The sequence below is a fragment of the Hypanus sabinus genome, chromosome 16 (assembly GCF_030144855.1).
Source record: "Hypanus sabinus isolate sHypSab1 chromosome 16, sHypSab1.hap1, whole genome shotgun sequence".
NCBI lineage: Eukaryota > Metazoa > Chordata > Chondrichthyes > Myliobatiformes > Dasyatidae > Hypanus > Hypanus sabinus.
This window is the reverse complement of record NC_082721.1, coordinates 8,976,004-8,989,782: the sequence shown is the minus strand read 5'-3', so window position 1 is coordinate 8,989,782 and position 13,779 is coordinate 8,976,004.

Sequence of the window (13,779 nt, the reverse complement as noted above, 5' to 3'; positions counted from 1 at the left end):
ATGAAGTTTAACCATGCTGGAATCTATCCAACAGATGTGCAACATGTTTTTCTTTCTCATCATTTCATACTATGCGCAGCCAGGGTAATGTTTATTGTGATGTCAATTGCATCAGTGCCATAAGAGAACATAAATCATAAAAAAATAGAATATACAGCACAGTACAGGCCCTTCAGCCCATGACTTGTGCTGACCCTTTAACTTACTTCAGCATCAATCTAAACCGTCTATTTTTCTTTCATCGACAGTACTGTGCAGATGTCTTAGACACTTTTTTATGTAGATACAGCTGGGGTGCACAGTACTGTATTTGTCAATGTGGAGCAGACAGTGAGTTTGTAAATCTGGCGGGAGCAAAGTATGCTGGGAATGGCGAGGGACAGGAGCTGTGGGAAGGGTGTGGGACAAATGGCAGAGAAAAAGTGCCAGGGGTGGGGGGTGCTGTGTGTGCAGACACACCCAACCCTGTGAAACTAGGCAAGTTTGATACCAAACAAGTGGTTCATTAATCATTACAGAAGGTTCCTCTGGTGCTTCCTGCTCTGTCTCCTCTCTCTTCCCTTTTCCCAACCATGATTCCCCTCTCCCTGTCCCTACCACTATCATTGTTGATTAACTGGACTCTGAAAGCTCACACTCCTTCCTCAATCACATGTCTTTTTTATTAAACAAAAATATACTTTATTCAAAATAAAATTATATACAATAACCATTCAAAGACTTTCAATTCTTTACAGTTGGTACTATTACTGTCTTTACACTTTCAAAGTTCAAAAGTTTTGCCACCCACGTAGCACTTTGTTCTTTCATATTTACATTTGGGGGTATACCCCCAACACCCCTACTCCTCAACTCCCACGGGAGAAGAACCCTAGACTGTGGTCCCTCCCCACTGGGTCCTTACGGTGGCTGCACCAAGTCTGAATGCGTCCCTCATCACGTACTCCTGCAGCCGAGAATGTGCCAGTCGGCAGCATTCCCCCACGGACATCTCCGTGTGCTGGTAGACCATCAGGTTTCGGGCTGACCAAAGAGCGTCTTTGACTGAGTTGATCACATGTTATTTGCACAAGGGGAACAGCCCAGTCCCTGTCAGCCACACTGCTCTGAAGACTGAACAAAAAAAATGACCACTTTTATACAGAACTACCTACTTAGATACAGATGCTGACCAACCGGTAACCCTGTGTACATGCAAATTCCTTATCTGCATGACCAATCACCAGTTACACCACGGTAATACAGGTATCAATAGCCAATGGAGTCTCCACTTAAAAGGCCAATAATGGTTCAGAATTAGTAAAGTAACTGGCCAGTAGTAGGTGTCACTGTAGAATCCTTTCTTTACATCCTTTTCTTGTCTCAGTAAGCCAAATGGTTCCATTCCCCTGCTGTGTAAAGGGAAGCTATGTTCTTCACTTACCTGGGCTGACTACATACTGCCTGTAAGCTATTCTTGCCTGGATAGTATCTCAGTCCTTGCTTTGCTGCAACTTCAACACCACCATCCCTGGCAGAGCTTTCCACCCACCCTGCAATCTCTTTATAAAAACCCTGCCTCCGACATCCTCCCCTATACTTCCCACAGATCACTTTAAAATTATATCCCTGTGTATTAGCCATTTCCACTGCCCACTTGAGCAATGCCGCTCATCATCTTGTACACCTCTATCAAATTTCCTCTCGTCCTCCTCCAGGCAGCATCCTAGTAACTCTCCTGTGCACCCTCTCTAAAGCTTCCACATCTTTCTATAAGGAGCTGACCAGAACTGAACACAAAACTCCAAGTGTGGTCGAAACAGTGTTTTATAGAGCTGTGTTATTACCTCACGGCTCTTGATTTCAATTCCCTGACTAGTGAAGGCCAACACACCGTACACCTTCTTAACCACTCTATCAATTTGCATGGCAACTTTGAGGGATCTATGGACGTGGACCGCAAGATCCCTCTGTCCCTCCACAGTGCCAAGAATCCTACCAATAGCCCTGTATTCTGGCTTCAAATTTGGTCTTCCAAAGTGGATCACTTCACACCTTTCTGGGATGAACACCTGATGTGATGGATCGCATCCCTTTGGCTAAATGATTTAAAATATTTTCTTGTAGATTTCATTGAGCCAATAAAATTATTCATTCCCTTCTTAATTATTTAATACTTCCATTAGAGCATCAGATTGAACCACCAGGAGAATCACAGCATTACTTCATCCTCGATCATTCACACTTTGCACTCTTGGTCTGCAGTGCTTTATCAAGGGACAGTGCTGAGCATATGTATGAGTCACCATATACAACCCTGAGACTCATTTTCTTGTGGGCGTACTCCATAAATCCATAATAGAATAATAACCATAATAGAATCAATGAAAGGGCACGCCAACTTGGGCGTTCAGCCAGCTTGCAAAAAAAAAAACCAAACTGTACAAATACAAAAAGAAAGAAATAATAGTAATAAATAAATAATCAATAAATAAAGAGAGTATGAGACGAAGAATCCTTGAAAGTGAGTCCATAGGTTGTGGGAACATTTCAATGATGGGACAAGTGAAGTCAAGTGAAGTATCCCCTTTGATTCAAGAGTCTGATAGAGGTTCAAGAGGTAGTAACTGTTCCTGAACCTGGTGGTGTGAGTCCTGAGGCTCCCGTACCTCCTTCCTGATGGCAGCAGCGAGGATAGAGAATGTCCTGGGTTGTGGGGGTTCCCTGATGATAGATGCTGCTTTCCTGAGATAATGCTTTGCGTAAATGTGCTCTTTGATGAGGAGAGCTTTACCTGTGATGGACTGGGCCATATCTACTACTTTTTGTAGGATTTTCCATTCAAGGGCATTGGTGTTTCCATACCAGACTGTGATGCAGCCAGTCAATATTTTCCCCACTGCACATTTGCAGGAGTTAAATGTTCCGCTAACTGCTACACTACCATATAACCCTTCCACTTAACATCAAGAGGTCGTCATTGGGCCTTCTGACTCTAGTTTAATTTAGAATGCACAAGAGCGAGCAATACAGCCCAGGAACAAGCCTTTTGGCCCACAATTAATTTGGTAATCAAATGTTCAAATAAACTATTCTCTCTTGTTTATTGAGGCCCTCTGTTGGTCAGAGTCTAGCATGGATGTTGCATCCTACATGATACACAAGCCAGGACAGTATCACACGGAGAGCAAAATGTTGCCTATGCAGTTGCCAGTCAGTGTTGAATTCAACATTGGACTGCCTTAGGGACTCCAGATCTGGATGTTTCCTTGGGGTTACCTCCCGAAGCCTACCCCATGATGGGCATAGCCGCAAGGCAGCGGAGATCTGACATCAGCGTGTTTTCTTCTCATAGATGAACTGCCAATCACAGCTGATGGGCCCCATCTGCCAGAAGTAACCCAACTTCGTCCCTTCTCCTGTCAGTAGAAATGGGGTCACAGGGCTGGGAAGTGAAGGCCAGGAGCTGGACTCGGTTGTCAGAGGACATTTCAGACCCACACCGCTGGAAGCATTTAGTAAGTTGTTGTTGTTGAGTGCCGCCGAGTTGTCATTGACTCATGTCGACCCTGTGGATAGTGTAGTTACCCATGGTGTTTTTGTGACAAGATACTAAAGTGTATTACCAGGCCTTCCCCTTTCTTCCACACAGATACTGCTGCTGCCCAGGTTGGCACTCCAATGATGCCACTTCACCACCGGCTGGCCCATATTTTAGGTAGAGGGAGTTTCTCCAGCTTAATGAACCAACTTCTTGCTTATACCATCTCCATTTCAATCCATTTCCTCCATATTCATGTGTTCATCTGAGAGCCTCTTGAGTGATTCTTCCTTATTCACCTCCATCACTACCAGCTAGAATCCACTCATTCTCTCCGTAAAAAACTTAGCCCACACATCTCCTTCGAACTTACCCCTCTCACCTTCAATGTTTGCCCTCTGATAGTAGACATCTTAACCCTGGAAAAAAGATACTGTCTGTCTACTCTACCAGTTCCTCTCATAATCTTATAAACATCCATCAAATCTTCTCTCAGCCTTCTCTGGTCCAGTGAAAATGACCCAAGTTTGTCCATCCTATCCTAAAGGCCTCATCAACACACACAAAATGCTGGGGGAAATCATTTTGTCAGGCAGCATCAATGGCAATGAATTAACAGTTGACATTTTGGGCTGAGACCCTTCTTCAGGACTGGAAAGGAAGGGGAGAGATGCCAGAACAAAAAAGATGAGGGGGGAGGGGAAGGAGGATATCTGGAAGGTGAAAGGTGAAACCAAGTGGATGGGAAAGATCATGGGCTGGAGAAGAAGGAATCTGATAGGAGAGGAGAGAGAACCATAGTAGAAAGGGAAAGAGGAGGGGACCCCAAGGGGAAGGTGTAAGCAGGAGAGAAGAGGTAAAAGGCCAGAGGAAGAGGGGAGGGAGGAAAAAATGCCCTATAATCCAGCCAGTTTTCTGGTAAACCTCTACTGTGCACTCTCCAAAGCCTCGACATCCTTTCTGTAATTGGGTGACCAGGATGCAATGCAGTAATCCAGATGCAGCCAAACAAGAGTTTTATAAAGCTACAGCATAATTTCTAGACTCTCAAGCTCAGTGCCTTGACTACTAATGGCAAGCATGCCATACACCTTCCTCACCAGCTTGTCAACTTGTACAGCCACAGTGATATGCAGAACTGAATGTTGAAGGTGTGTAGTGGTTATCGTCACGCTTTACAGCACAAGCAGGGTTCTATTATCACTGCTGTCTGAAAGGAGTTTGTGTGTTCTCCCTGTGACCAAGTGGGCTTGTTCCAGGTGTTCTTTTCTCCCCCCATATTCCAAAGACGGATAAGTTAGGATTAGTAAATTACGGCCGTGCGTGGCCACACTTGAAGGCTGACTCCAGCACAGTCCGTGGTCTACGCTGGTTATGGATGCAAACAACTCATTTCACTCAATATCTTGTACTTTCAATGTATATGTGACAAATAAAGCTGATCTTTATTCTTTTTATAAACGTGATAAGATAGCATTTGTGTTTTTGCCACATTTCTTCCCAAAGTTACAGCAGCACACACATTTGAAAAAAGAATTGCAGTTCTGTGAAATGCACATTGTAAATATAAATATAAGACTAGAATATAAAAGCAAGGATGTGATGCTGAGGCTTTATAAGGCACTGGCGAGGCCTCACTTGCAGTACTGTGAGCAGTTTTGGACCCTTATCTCAGAAGGGATGTGTTGACATTGGAGAGGGTTCAAAGGAGGTTCACGAGAATTCTGGAAATGAAAGGGTTATTATATGAGGAGTGGTTGATGGCCCTGGGTCTGTATTCGCTGGAATTGAGAAGAATGCGGGGGGAATCTTAATGAAACCTATGGTATATTGAAAGGCCTAGAAAGAGTGGATACAGGGAGAATGCTTTCTATAGTGGGAGAGTCAACGACCAGAGGACACAATCTTAGAATAGAGGTATGTCCATTTAGAATGGAGATGAGGAGGAATTTCTTTAGCCAGAGAGTGGTGAATCTGTGGAGACTTTGGTTGCATTTAAAGCAGAGGACGATAGGTTCTTGATTAGTCAGGGCATGAGAGGTTACAGGGAGAAGACAGGAGAATGAAGCTGAGAGGAAAATGGCTCAGCCAATGATGAAATGCCTCCAAGAGAGCCACAACCTTGTCATTGGGTCATGGATGCTTGCATGTCTCAATGACCTGTAGAACTATTTTGGCTGGAGTCAGGGCTTTATGCTTTGGCTCTTGGTATGGTCACCAACGGTAGAGGCCAGACTAAGAGTGGTCCATCGGTCCTCCAGGTTCAGGGGTTCAGCTCAGCGTTAACAACCCTGACTGATAAAACAAAACTATTGCGGAAATAGCAATGCATATTCCTTCTACATCTGAGTGCAACGGTATTCCTGAGTCTCCACCTGGGACTTGCACGACTGACAGTAGGAAAAACCGAGAGGAGGCTACTGACACGATGAAGGAAGCTGTGAACACTGCCAGAGAGGGAGGACTTTCATTGCTGCCCTAAATGCCAGAGGCGTAACGGGCAGTAAATAAGTACGAGGGATGAAATGGTGTAGCAGACTTGATGAGCCGAATTGCCCTATTCTGCTCCTATGTCTTATGGTCTTAATACTGTAAGTCTCTGACAGTCTATCATCACAGCACAATTCAGTGGATTTTTTCTCTTTGGTCTAGGTGAAGTTGTTCATCCTAGTCTTTCCACTGCCTGTAAAGATGTGTGTATAATGCAGTATAAAATACTCAGGTTGTTCTTTTGCTCATTGACTATTTCCTAGCAGGAAACGTACACAAACTGAGTACTCAGAAATAAGTTACAACCTTGCCGCATTGTTCTAAGTATGAGCTTTGCTTCAGCAAATATGAGTGATGTGTTAAAAAAAGATCTGCTGCATGTGTCATTTCCTCCTTTTGTCAGTGTGCCTTTGTTTGGAACAATTTATTTTTCACCTTGTGTTAACTCAGGACAAAATGAATGAAAGGGGCTGTTACTATTTTCCAGTTACTCTTGTAAATGTAATATTTTCTGTGCATTTTGGAAAGTAACAGGACAAAATTTTTCTGTGTTCTGAATTTTGGTCGAAGGGCTTCCACACAGGATATTGTTTCATCGTCAAGTCAAAACTCTTAAGTAAAATTTATTATCAATGTACAACATCATTATGTGCTACTGAGATTCAGTTTCTTGCAGGCATTCATTGCAAGAGGACCACAATCTTGTCATTGCATTCCTCGCTGGAGCAGAGATCTATGTTGGCTGGAGTCAGGGCGTTATGCTTTGGCTCTTGTTGGGGTCAACCGTGCCAAACAGGTCAAAGGGCAGAGGCCAGACTAAGAGTGGTCCATCGGTCCTCCAGGTTCAGGGCTAACAACCCAGACTGGTAAAACAAAACTGTTACAGAAACAGGGATGAAGAATCCTTCTACATCAAAGCGCAACGGTATTCCTGAGTCTCCACTCAGAACTCGCATGACTGACAGTAGTGAAAACCAAGCTACCGACATGATGAAGGAAGTCCTGAACACTACCAGAGGTGGGAGACTTCACTGCTGCCCCAAACACCATCAGCATAATGGGCATTAAGTAAGTAATTGCAGAGGAGTACAAACTTTGACAATAAACTTTACTTTGACTTTTATCTATTGATATGGTTACTTTTCTGTTATCTAGTACTTATGAGATTATCTTTTGACTGACCTATTGATCAGAACATTAATACTTTGCCAAGACCTCAACGGTGGAACAGGCAGACGAAGTTACTTTGATCTCAACGGCTGTGAAGGCGGATGAAGGCTGTAACAAATCTATCAGCTCCAGTCATCGTGGTTTCCATGCCATTGGAATCAGTTGGTTGATTTGTCAAGAATCGTGTGTTTCTTGGAGTGCAACACGTTAAACAAATACGCGCACAGGCGTCTTCGCTCTGTGGAAACAGAACAAAGACCATCATCCTCGACCTCAAGGGATAGCCACGACGATGAATACTTTGCAGAGATGCTGAGGGAAGACTAAAGCAATTACCTTCATTTGTAACATATATGCTGAAGCTTACAGTGAAATGCGTCACGTGTGTCAAATCAAAACAGTGAGGACGCGGTGGGCAGTTTGCAAGGGTCACAGTATTTCCAGCACTAACATAGCATGCCCACAGCTCGCTAACCCAAACCTGTTCCTCTTTGGAATGCGGGAAGAAACTGGAGCATGTGGGGGAAAGCCACACGGTCACGGGGAGAACATACAAACTCCTTACAGACAGCAGTGGGAATCGAACTCTGATCTTACAGCCGCTGCATTGAACGTTATGCCATCGCACCGAGAGGCAGTACTATATCAGCAATTTTTTAAAAACTCCCACATTTCAACATTATATTGGGAAAACTATGTTATGAAATTTGTCTCCTGCGTTGTGAAAGAAGGCACAAATATTTCTTCCTCTTTATTACTACACATTGCATGGCAGAATGATGTGTGGTTGTTTGAATGTGAAGTACTGTACATGGAATACTTTAGAACTCAAAGTTGTTGAACTCTCCCCTCCAGTCATTTATTGATGCAATGTGTTTACTCCCATTTTTGTTGCTGATTATATTTTCCAACCACCATCAAGTTCAAGTTTAATGTCCTTCAGCCGAATACATGCAATATATGTACCGCCAAACCTTCTTCCTGACCAAGGTGCACAACACAGTAGGTATGATTTACACACAACACAAAGGTAATATTATCACAAATAAGTTAACAAATAATAAGATACATTTACAACACAAATTAAAAAATAAACAGTATAATGCTACTGGCGCTTCACATGTGTCGAGACCTGGGTGGTGGCAGCGAGTTCAGTAGTCTCACGGACAGGGGGAAGAAACCGTTTCCCATCTTAACAGTTCTTGTCCAAATGTGAGGTTGTTGGATGAATGGGAGGGATCACTGACAGAGCTAAGGGCCCTGCGTATGCTGATCCTCTCAGCAATCTTTGTAATCCTTTGTAGGAACTTGCGGTGAGATGCCTTGCAATTCCGGTACCGGACAGTGACCGTACTACACCCCAGAAACTCATAAACGTGTGCTGATTATAATAGCACAGAGCGACAGTGAGCCAAGTGCTGGATTTATTTAAAAGATTAGTTTTATTTGTCAGATGTACATCAAAACATACAGTGAAACGCATTATTTGCTTCAAAACAAACCAGTGAAGATTGTTCTGGAGAGACCACAAATGTCACCACGCTTTCAGTGCCAACATAGTAGGCCCACAACTCACTGACCCTAACTGTACAACTTTGGAATGTGCGAGGAAACCGGAGCATCCAAAGAAAACCCACATGGTCACGGGGAAAATGCGCAAACCCATGCATTTAGGGGAGAACATTTTGTTAAGTTATAACAACTAAACTAACCAAGGGAATACTGTAATCAACTTTCAAACTTAGAATACTGTAGCAAAATTTAGTCTCTCATTATGCCTTTCATGACATCCTACAATATTTGCCCCTCATTGCTCATAAACAAGGGGTCATCATGGTAATGTAGTGGTTAGTACAAGGCTTTACAGTACCAGCAACTTGGGTTCAATTCCCGCCACTATCCGTAAGGAGTTTGTATGACTTTTCTGTGACTGCATGGGTTTCCGCCGGGTACTTCAGTTTCTTCCCCCAGTCCAAAGACGTATGGGTTGGTAGGTTAATTGGTCACTGTAAATTGTCCTGTGATTAAGCTAGCATTTAATCCAGTGATTGCTGGGTGGCGTGGCTTGATAGGCCAGGCTGTATTTCAATAAATAAATAAATAGATTGCTACACTGAGAAATGATTTGTTCGCAAAAACTTTGCGAATTTTGGAATTGGTTATGGAGTTACAGAGGTTCAGGTGAGGGACCATGAGATTAAAGTTAGCATCTTTGACATGGCAGGTCTATGAGGTGTGTAATGAGTCTTACAATGACAATCAGGGTAAGATCTTGGCTCACTACAAAGGACAGAAGGGATACTACAATGTACCGGTGAGCTGGCTTGCTGAGATGAGTTTTGCTTTAGCGCTCAAGATTATTGTCATTCAACCATGCACATATATACCATCGAAAAAAACAAATTCCCACCACTCCAAGGTGCACAACACAGTACATATAATTCATACACAACATATGAAATAATATTACCAACTGTTTGTGATTATATTTCTTTTATATGTTGTCAATTTGTTGTCTTTTGTTGTCCACCCTGTTGGGTACGGTCTTTCAGTGATTCTGTTATAGTTGTTAGATTTACTGAGTATGTCCACAAGAAAATTAATCTCAGGGTTGTATATGGTGTACTTTGATAATAAATTTATTTGCACTTTGTACTGTTTTGCCCAAGGCATTATTAAGTGTGAAATTTTGGAAGTGTGTTTTGTTGAGGGTACAATTCCTCCCCAGTTTAAGAATGGCCAACTGATGTTCAGCCCTTACATATGAACAAGTGTTTGGGAGACCGGCAGTACGGACACGGCAGTGAGAACTTGGTTTGCAACCGTATTTCGGATTTGCGAACTGTTTGGTTTACGAACAGTTGACTGGAGCCTATTGAAGCATCCACATAAGTAACATGGTACAACAAAGATTTTGCATCCTGAATACTTCTAGACGTATTGTGGATTTTGGACCGTTCATCATGAAAATTACCATGAAATTTCCCTTTCATGCACCATTTTTAAAAATCGCCTATTTTTCTTACTTCAATACATAATTCAAGTCAGAATAACAGATGCAAAGATTGAGGAAAGCATTTTCTTGGTCCACAAATTAAACAGGTCATCAATGACAGGCAATTTATAGAACTTCTAGTGGGACCGGAGAAAATCACATGGAAGGCATTCAAGGATGTTGTTGAAAATTTTCCTGGCAACTACAGAGCACCGAACTACGTGCAGCTGGTTGACAACCTGCTTCAAGCTCACAAAACCATGAAGTGAAACTTGTCACTAAAGATTCAGTCCCTGCCTTCCCATTTAGACTTCTTCCCTGCCAATCTTGGCGCTGTCAGTGGCGAGCACGGTGAAAGGTTTCACCAGGACATTGCGGTCATGGAGAAATGGTATCAGGGCAACTGGAATCCATCAATGTTGGCTGATTATTTTTGGGCACTTAGGCGAGAAGCCTCAGACACTGAGTATAAATAAAAATCATCAATGAAACCTTTTTATCTTAGTTGAATTATTGCAAAGTGTCAGCGCCATTACTCAATTAAACACGTTATATTTAATAAAGATTAATTTCTTGTTTCTATGTGATACAAGTTGTCTGAAATTACATTTCTGTTCAGCTTCAGGTGGTCTATCATGAACAAGAATTCTGAGGAAGCAACACGTTTGAAAGTGATTTATGTTGGGAGTGATATAGAAATCATTCCCTCACTTGGAAGTAAGGCCTACAGAACATATATCGAGGTTGATAAGAAGAACCAAAATTTAAGGACTCCACCTATTGTAATCACCCTTCCCCATATTCGTAAATGCGCAAGTAGAGTGGACCTATTCTCCCTGATCTTTCTGATTTAAACTTGCTCTAAAAACATACATCTAAATGTCTGGGCATATGACTAGCAGTAGGTATAGGTACAGGCCGTTTGGCTTCTTTATTTTTATTTTTATTAAGGCACGGCACAGAACAGGCCATTCTGGTCCACTGAGTTGCATCACCTAGCAACCCACCGACTTACCCCTAGCTTCATCATGGGACAATATAAAATAAGCAATTAATCTACTAACTAGTACATGTTTGGACTGTGGGAGACAACCGGAAGAAACCCATGCGCACATGGGAAGAAAGTACACAATTTCTTTGCAGAGGACACTGGAATTGAACTCTGATGTCCTGAGCTATGCGTTGCACTGACCGCTATTCCCACTCAATAGGATGATGGCATATCCAATGTTCCTCACAGCCACTTTGCTGCCCTTTCCTTGATCCCCCTTACTGATTCCAAATCTATGAATCTCAGACTTAAATATACATCAGAACTTCGCCCCTGATTTTTAGTTTGTCCCATGATCTCTTGTTCTTCACCTCTCGTAGCCCTAGGAAGAGTTTCTGACAGTTGTAAGCAGAAAGTGGCCAACAGTAAGCTGAAAGGTGTCACTGAAAACGCAGATGACGTAACATCAGGAACAACAAAGTCCATTTCTGTGTATGCATTGCTCACTTCTTAACCCAAGTTCTCTTTAATAAAGGTATCTGCCATGGATCAGAATCAGACTCGGGTTAGAAGCACTGGCGTATGTTGTGAAATTCATTGTTTTACAGCAGTAGTACAGTGTAACACATAATAATAAAGCTAAAAATTACAATAAGAAAATATATGAAAATTTTAATTGTTAAGTAATTCAAAAACAGAACAAAAACTGTGAGGTAGTATACATGGATTCATCGTCCATTCAGAAACCTGATGGTGGAGGGGAAGAAGCTGCTCCTAAAACATTGAGTGTGTGTCTTCCAGCTTCTGTATCTCCTACCAGATGGTAACAATGAGAAGAGGCCATGTCCTGGGTGATAGGGGACCGTAATGATGGTGCCTCCTTTCTGAGGTTGGGTCCCTATCCAGGTTGGTGAATGATATTACTAAGCTCTACCTAAATGTAAATATTTTTCAATTTTTTTCAACAAATTATTTCATTTTCTGGTTTTGGACTTTGTACCCAATACAAAATCCATGACAAATAGATTTTGTCCACGATAACAACGAAGGTATAGGAGCCTCAGGACCCACACCAACAGGTTCAGGAACTGTTATTACCCTTCAACCATCAGGCTCTTGAACCAGAGGGGATAACGCCACTCACCCCAACACAGAACTGTTCCCACAACCTATAGATTCACTTTCAAAGACTCTTCATCTCATGTTCTCAATATTTATTTGTTATTCAATTATAATTCCTTTTTTGTTGCATTTGCGCTGTTTATTGTCTTTTGCACACCGGTTGTGCACCTAGTCGGTGTGGTCTTTCATTGATTACATTATGGTTATTGGATTTATTGGGTATGCCTGCAAGAAATTGAATCTCAGGGTTGTATATGTTGACAATCTGTACATTGATAATAAATTTACTTCGAACTTGTGAGTTACAAATTGGCAACAGAATGTTTGGGATGGCATTGGGAACCTCCAATCCTATTATTCCACCTCTGCACAGATGCACCCAGCCCCAAGGGCACATGAAAACTTAGCCAACCTGTCTTCTATTTCCCAAACTAGCTGGACATTTGCCCTGTCAATCACACTAACCCTACCAGAGACAGAAGTCGGTCCCAAGTTGGCAGAGGCAGCAACTTGAAAACCAACAAAGCTAGAATTAGAGGCAAATCATTCCAAGCGGTTACCTCAATGCCAAAGTAAGTTTATTATTGAAAAACCCATATTTAACTATATACTATATTGAGGTTCATTTTCGTTCAGGCACTTACAGGGAAATAACAAAATACAATTGAACTTATTAAAAACTATACACAAAGTGACAAATAAACAATACACAAAATTGTAGAGATAAAAACTAAAAGAGAGAACAAGAGAGTGGTAGCTGTGTGGAACGAGCTTCCAGTGCAGGTTCGATATTGTCATTTAAAGTAAAATTGGATAGGTATATGGACAGGAAAGGAATGGAGGGTTATGGGCTGAGTGCAGGTCAGTGGGACTAGGTGAGAGTAAGTGTTCGGCACGGACTAGATGGGCCGAGATGGCCTGTTTCCATGCTGTAATTGTTGTATGGTTAATTGTGGAGTCCTTGAAAGTGAAAGCCCTTGAAGGCTGTGAAATCAGGCGAGTGAGGTTATCCACGCAGGTTCAGAAGCTTGATGGCTGAAGGCAGGGGTAATAACTGTTGTTGAATTTGGTGGCATGGGACCTTAAGCTCCCGGACCTCCTGCCCGTGAGGATGTCCTGGATATTGGGGCTCTTTGATGATGAACGCAGCCACCAATTGACCTTACCAAGTAATGCACTGACTGAACGCCTCTTCGCAACCATTCTACCGTGTGCACAGCTTACAGCCTGGAGCCTGGGCGATGCCGGGCCACAGGGTCGAATGGGAGGACATTCCACAGCCCAGCACAGGAACCCACCCTTCACTTCTCCCCGGTCTTTCTGCATCACGTGCGCGAAAGCGTTCCCCGGCCCGACCAGAATCCCGCCCCTGTGATTGGCTGCCACAGCACACCCCCGCAACTCGATTTTGGTGCAATCCCCCGTGCCCCGCCGTATTAACGTTAAATCCGCTGCTGCCGGAGGGAAAGAACACTTTTAGGGGACTAGAGT